This window comes from Grammomys surdaster, unplaced genomic scaffold (assembly GCF_004785775.1).
Source record: "Grammomys surdaster isolate TR1022 unplaced genomic scaffold, NIH_TR_1.0 121394, whole genome shotgun sequence".
Classification (NCBI taxonomy): Eukaryota; Metazoa; Chordata; class Mammalia; order Rodentia; family Muridae; genus Grammomys; species Grammomys surdaster.
The window spans coordinates 3,079-10,763 of record NW_021617199.1 but is presented as its reverse complement, the minus strand read 5'-3'; the positions used below and the strand labels follow the sequence as shown (position 1 = coordinate 10,763).

At 39.1% G+C, this 7,685-nt stretch overlaps 1 non-coding gene across 1 annotated transcript; it reads left to right on the top strand.

Moving 5' to 3' along the window:
* Window positions 1-3,704: 3,704 nt before the first annotated feature.
* LOC114636038 lies at window positions 3,705-3,825 on the top strand. Its single transcript, XR_003713564.1, has one exon. It is a non-coding gene; the product is annotated as a small nucleolar RNA SNORA26 (small nucleolar RNA).
* The last annotated feature ends 3,860 nt before the right edge of the window (window positions 3,826-7,685 follow it).

Genomic DNA, 7,685 nt, shown 5'->3' with positions numbered 1-7,685 from the left:
CTCTCTCTCTCTCTCTCTCTCTCTCTCTCTCTCTCTCTCTCTCTCTCCCTCATCTCCTAGCTCCTCCACTCCTTCTCCTCCTCCTCTCCTTACTCCTTCTCTTCCTCTCTTTACTCCTCCCACCTTAGCTCCTCCTACATATCACCCTTCCTGTTAAAATAAAACTTTTCTCTCAAAATACAATTAGAGCATAACTATACCAATTTGTATCAGTAAGGTACAAGATAGACCTAATACCCAGTCCATCATTTTGTTGACTAACCAGAACCTCTGTCATCTCGCCTAACTAAAAGACTTAGTTCTGAACCTGGCTTTTTTCTTGGCTTTAGAATGAATGTCAGCTTAAAACCATACTCTCAAGTCTGTTCTCTCAAAGTAAGTAGCTGGGATTGGCTATGAGACTATACGTCTTCAACCCTGTCAGAAATCCAGAATGATTGAATTAACTGAAATTATGGGAAGCACAAAGCATAGCTTCTAAAACTTAGCCAATTTATAGAGACCACTGAACATCTGGACAGTCCCTATAATACAAAACGTTGGAGCATCCGATCTTCAGCCTTCTGGCCCAGGATCATATGACAGACCTAGTGATGCAGAATTATTAAGGGCTGATTATCTGTTTTGGCAGATATAATCAGTCAACTATTCCATAAGTGTGTCCTTTTCTGGACAGTAATTTGTCTGTAGATGAAAAGAGGCAATTCTTGCCTAGTGGCTGTCTCATCACAACTGGAATAACTCCAAAGATGCTCAATGTCTTCTTAGAATCCAAGACAGGAAGCTGTCAGGAGCAGACAGGTCTCTAATCAAAATGAACATTATTACAGAAATGTTTGTAATGTCAGTTCTGTGGACTTCTGACGTTTTGAAAACCAACTATCCATGTAAGGCAATCTGGACTGTTGTCTGTTAACTCCTCTCAGCTATTTCTAAATAAAATATAGAAAACACCCCAACAATAAACTCAGAGCCATGACTTTGCTATAGGCCCTTAACTCACAGGCTAACTATCTCAGATCAGCTTAAAAAGTTAAAGAAGGACTGGGTCTAAGCCTTGTATTCCTAAATGTGTTATATAGGCACAATGCCTATGAGAGTAACAATATTAATTTCACTTTTATATCAATAAGAAACTCGTACCAATGAAAACCTTAAATTTGAAGTCAAAGTAAATTTTGTACCATTTAAGAAATTATAACTTCAGCTTAATAACAATTATACCAATTTCTACCAATAGGTTATGGCTATGCAATAAATCCAAGCTATACCTCCTTGTTCAAACAAAACCACTACTTTCCCCTAGAAAGAAAGCCCAATATTAACCACCTCAGTCCCCAAGCCCAGGGAATAGGGACGCCGACTCTTCATTAACTTCTTCAAGCTGATTAAGGGCACTGAGATATTAGAAAAGGGGTGGGGGGAAGAGTGAATTGATAAGCCTCTGACATCTGTGTCTTCACTGCATCCAGCTGAAATTCCAGGACATCAGAGGTTCGAGCAGGTCTGCTCAGCTTGCTTGATGAGTAGATACACCAAGGCTGTGTATTCTGCAATATACAATTCTCAAAACAAATTTTAGTATCAAGATAATTTTTTATTTGAATTCTGGAATCTAGTCTTCTGGCGGCCTGCCTCTGTCATGTCTAATCCTTATAATTCTGGGAATTTATATGAGGGTGTGCTCCCACCATCCTCCCATTCCCGCCTCCCTGCTCTTGAATTCCCCAACACTAGGGAATCCAAACTTTCAGGCACCAAGGCCCTCTACTTCCACTGATGCCTGACAAGGCCACCCTCAACTACCTATACAGGTCCCTCCCTTTGTGTTTTTGGGCTGAAGGTTTTAGAATGGCTACTCCAGCTTGTTTCTTAGGACCATTTGCTTGAAAACTTGTTTTCCAGCCTTTTACTCTAAGGTAGTGTCTGTCTTTGTCACTGAGGTGGGTTTCCTGTATGCAGCAAAATGCTGGGTCCTGTTTACATATCCAGTCCATTAGCCTATGTCTTTTTATTGGGGAATTGAGTCCATTGATGTTGAGATATTAAGGAACAGTGATTGTTGCTTCCTGTTATTTTTGTTATTAGAGGTGGAATTATCTTTGTGTGGCTATCTTCTTTTGGATTTGTTGGAAGAGGATTACTTTCTTGCTCTTTCTAGGGTATAATTTCCCTCCTTGTATTGGAGCTTTTCCACTGTTATCCTTTGTAATGCTGGGTTTGTGGAAAGATATTGTGTAAATTTGGTTTTGTCATGGAATATCTTGGTTTCTCCATCTATGGTAATTGAGAGTTTTGCTGGGTATAGTAGCCTGGGCTGGCATTTGTGTTCTCTTAGGGTCTGTATGACATCTGTCCAGGACCTTCTCGCTTTTATAGTCTCTGGTGAGAAGTCTGGTGTAATTCTGATAGGTCTGCCTTTATATGTTACTTGGCCTTTTCCCCTTAATGCTTTTAATATTCTTCCTTTGTTTTGTGGAATTGGTGTTTTGATTATTATCTGATGGGAGGTATTTCTTTTCTGATATAGTCTATTTGGCATTCTATAGGCTTCTTGTATGTTTATGGGCATCTCGTTCTTTAGGTTAGGGAAGTTTTCTTCCATAATTTTGTTGAAGATATTTATGGGCCCTTTAAGTTGGGAATCTTCACTCTCATCTATACCTATTATCCTTAGGTTTGGTCTTCTCATTGTGTCCTGGATTTCCTAGATGTTTTGTGTCAAGAACTTTTTGTATTTTGCATTTTCTTTGACAGTTGTGTCAATATTTTCAATGGTATCTTCTACACCTGAGATTCTCTTCTATCTCTTGTATTCTGTTGGTGATGCTTGTAACTCCTGGTCTTTTTCCCAGGTTTTCTATCTCCAGGGTAGTCTCCTTTTGTGATTTCTTTATTGTTTCTACTTCCATTTTTATGTCCTGGATGGTTTTGTTCAATTCCTTCACCTGTTTGGTTGTGTTCTCTTGTAATTCTTTAAGGGATTTTTGTGTTTCCTCTTTAAGGGCTTCTACCTGTTTACCTGTGTTCTCCTCAAATTCTTTGAGAGTGTCATTTATGTCCTTCTTAAAGTCCTCTATCATCATTGGAAGTGATTTTAAATCTGAATCTTGCTTTCCTGGTGATATGGGGAGTTCAAGACTTTCTAGTGTGGGAGAACTAGGTTCTAATGATGCCAAGTACCGTGAGTTGCTGATGCTTATGTTCTTGTGCTTGCCTTTTGCCATCTGGATCTCCTTAGTGCTACCTGCCCTGTCTCTGACTGGAGCCTGTCTTTCTTATTATCTTTGTTGTTTCAGAACTGTGTGGGGTGGGTGTTACTACTGGAGTTAGAGCTGGGGCCTAAGATCTGCTCAGTGCTCAGGCCCAGACCAGAAGGAACCAGTGCTCTGGGCCAGGAGTGAATTCCTGGGTCCCAGTTACTCCCTGTTTGGGGTGGGTATTGCTGTCTCCTTACCTAAGATACTGCCCAGGTTAGAGCTCCTGGGAGGCCCACTTCCTCTGGGTTTTGTGAGGTTGGGTGCAGAGCTGCCACCTGGGATCTGCTCAGTGCTCGGGCCCAGATCAAAAGGACTACTAAACTCTTTTTCTGAAGCTAACATTACCATTAGCAGAAACAGATAAAAATGCAGCACAAAAGAAAAGTACAGACTAATTTTTCTAAATAAACTGAGATAAAAAAATTCTCAACAAAATACTAACAAATGGAATTCAAAGGTTGTAGCAGTACTTTAAGAGGCTAACACAGAAGGATAAAGGAACTCTCCATAAAATCCAGAGAGGAAAACTATACCTCCTCTTTGGATCTTGTCTGGAGTCACAGATGAAAAAAACAAATGGAATTCAAGAGCACATCTAAAGATTATTCACTGTGATAAAGTTGTGGCTATTCCAGAGATAATGGGATGGTTTCAATATATACAAATCAATAAATGTTATAAAGCATATAAACGGACAGAAGGACAGAAAGCATATGGTCATTTCAATACACAGAGAAAAGAATTTCGACAAAATCCAAATTCATGCTTTAAAAGTCCTGAATAAACTCAGAATAGAAGGAGTATATCCCAAAATAACAAGAGTTATTTTGACAAACCTACAGCCAACATTATGTTAAATAGGGGAAAACTCAGAACATTTCCTTGAAAAATCAAGAACAAGACAGGAAAGGATATATACTCTCTCAAGTCTTGCTGAGCATAGTACTGGACATCCTAGCTAGAGCAATAAGACAAGAGAAGTAAATCAAAAGGGATATAAATACAAAATGAAGAAGTGAAAGTAGCTCTATATGCAGATGCTAGGATTCTATACATAAGATATCCTAAAGACTCCACCAGAAAACTGCTAGAATCGATAAACACTTTCTACAACAAGGCAAGATACTAGATTAACATGAAAAACCCACTGGCTTTTTTATATACTGCTGACAAATTACAAATGAAACTAGGATAGAAACCCATTCACAATAGCCTCAAAACCAAACCAAAACAAAAAAAGGCTTCGAAGAAACCTAACAAAAGATTTGAAAAACCTCTACAGTGAAAACTATAAAACACTGAAAAAAGAAATTCAGGAAAACACTATCAGATGGAATGACCTCCTATGCTTGTAGATTGGGAGAATCAGTATTGTGACAATTACTATGTTAACAAAAGCAATTTGAAAATTTTAGTGATGTTGTTCACAGAAAACAAAACAACCCTAAAAGTCCATATGGACAAACAAGAGACCTGGCTAGCAAAAGCAATCCCAAGAAAAAAGAACACTGTTGGAGAAGTCATACAGACCAGCACAAAAACAGACACTGAGACTAATGGAGTGGACTATAGGACCTAGATACAAGACCATACAACTATAGTTACCTGAATTCTTTAAGCAATATTCTTAATCCCTTGAAATTTTCATATCATATATTTTGAACAATTCTCCTCACACTCTTCCTCCCAAGGCTCAGAGATCTTCAAGAATGAGGAGGAGGACAGTCTAAGAGCCATGTGTATTTGACAACACCAAGAAAACAGTGTTTTCTAGATATAACAGGGCAGATACACATACAAACTTGTCTGATTTTTTTTTCTTATAGATGTCAAAAATACAGACTGGGGAAAAGACAACATCTTCAACAACTGGTGCTGGGAAAACCAAGTATCTACATGCATAATAATGAAACTAAATCTTTATTTCCTACCCTTCAAGAATATCAACTCCAAATGGGATCAAGGACTCAATATAAGATTTGAAACTGAATAAAACTTAAAGGGAAGAAATTTCTGAGTAAGACTCTAATCATTCAGAATGATGGCCAATAATCATCCAATGGAATCTTGTGAAACTAAAAAGCAAAGGTAATTATCCATCAAGTGAAGAGGCAGCCTAGAGAATGGAAGGAATTCTATGCCAGCTATATACACTACAGAATTAGTGTCTAGAATATACAAAGTACACAAAAAACAAAAAGCATAATTTAAAAATGGCTATGGAACTGAACAGAGTTCTCAAAACAAGAAATGTGAATAGATAATAATATTTTAAGTTTTTGATATCATTAACTATAAGAAAAGTACACAGGCTGTGGTGGCGTATGCCTTTAATCCCAGCACTTGGGAGGCAGAGGCAGGCAGATTTCTGAGTTCGAGGCCAGCCTGGTCTGCAGAGTGAGTTCCAGGACAGCCAAGGCTACACAGAGAAACCTGACTTGAAAAACCAAAAAAAAAAAAAAGAAAGAAAGAAAGAAAGAAAGAAAGAAAGAAAGAAAGAAAGAAAAATTAAATTAAAGCCACTTTGAAATTTCATCTCATCCCAGTCAGAATGGCTGTCATAGAAACAAGCCAAATGACAACACTGGCAAAGATGTGAGGAAAGTAAAACATCCATCCACTATTGGTAGAAGTATAAACTGGTACAGTAGTTATGAAAATTGGTGTGATGGTTTCTTTAAAAGCTAGAAATAGAATTATCATATGATCCAGCATATTCCTAGGCATATACTCAGAGGATGCCACATCCTCCTACAGAGACACTTGCATGTCCACTGCTGCTCTAGTCACAGTAGCTAGAAACCCGGAGCAGCCTAGATGTGTACCATTGATGAACAGATAGTGAAAATGTAGCACACACTGAAAGTTTACTCAACTGTAAAGAACGAAATCATAAATTTTGGGGGGAAATTTATAGAGCTGGAAAACCTTATACTAAGTGATATAAGCTAGGCCCGGCAATACAGGTGCTTTATGTTCTCTCTCATACATGAATTTTAGCTTCAAATTGTTTGGATTTGTGTCTTTAATTTTAAATATCTGTAGAAGGCAGAAGCTAGAAGGGGCCCATGAGATAGAAAGGGGAAGAGGCATAAGTGGTAGAATACATGTGATATGAAGGTGAGATACTGGGGGTTCAAGGTTTAAGTGGGGATGGGAGCAGTGAGACAGGAAAGAGCAGGAGGAGGCAGAACTGGGCAAACTCAAGCTAAAGATATATGAAAAACCCTAGGAGAACTACTACTTTGTAAACTAATTCAAATATATAATTTAAATTGGGCTTAGTGGCACACACCTTTAACCCCAGTTAGAGTCTAGCCTGGTCTACAGAGCAAGTTCCAGGACAGCCAGATTCTACACAAAGGAACCCTGTGTGTGAGTGTGTGTGTGTGTGTGTGTGTGTGTGTGTGTGTGTGTGTAATTTTAAAATGGTATTATGGTTTGGATATGACATGCCTATATTAGGCAGAGTTCTCTAGAGTAACAGAACTGGCAAAATTAACATTACACACACACACACACACACACACACACACACACACACACTTTGCTAATGGGTCCAGTGAGCAGGAGTGGATCATGAGTGCTCTAACCAGATCAATGGATTAATCCACTGCTGGATTAGTAATTTGATGGCTTTATTGGAAGTGGGAGAATCCTTTGGAAGCCAGCCATATTTAGAGGTAGGTTGCTCGGGTCCTGTTCTTGGGGACTATACATTATCATCTTCTTTTTCCTGTCCCCCTCCCCAGCTTCATGGTTGCTGTTAGGTAAGCAGTTCGGCTCTTCAGCTCCCTCCCACTACAATGTTCTGGCTCGCCACAGCCCAGAAACAACAGAGCTAGCCACCAGTGCAGGGAACTTGTAAAATCATAAGGACAAATCAGTCTTCCATCTTGCAAAGGATTTAAGGAATCTGTCACAAAAAATAAAATCACTGGCAAGCACAAATGTGTACTGAGGTATGCTTAGAAGTAGAAAGTTCTGGTATGTTATTGCACAGCAAGGTGACTACTGACAACTTTTGTGGGGTATATGTCAACAGCTGAAAGAGGACTTCATTCCTGGTCCCTGCAAAGAAGGAAGCCTGAGATGACTGACAATAATAGCAAGTGTCAAGTTGCCTGGCCTGAGTGACAACACGATGTTTGGGAAGGTAATCTGCAAGGAATTGGAAGCAAAATTGGTTTCTGAGGATGAGAAATGTCATGCTTTTCCATGAACTTTCCCCTCAAGTACAAGCCCTTTTTGCTGGTGATACCCAAGAAACATATACTCTAGATTCCTGAAATTGCAGAAGATGCTGATGAAAGTCTTCTTGGACTGGTGAGAAATGTGCATAGATCTGGCCCTGAAGATGGTTATCAAATGGTAGTGAATAAAAGTTCAGATCAAGGACAGTACATCTGTCATGTTCATGCCCAT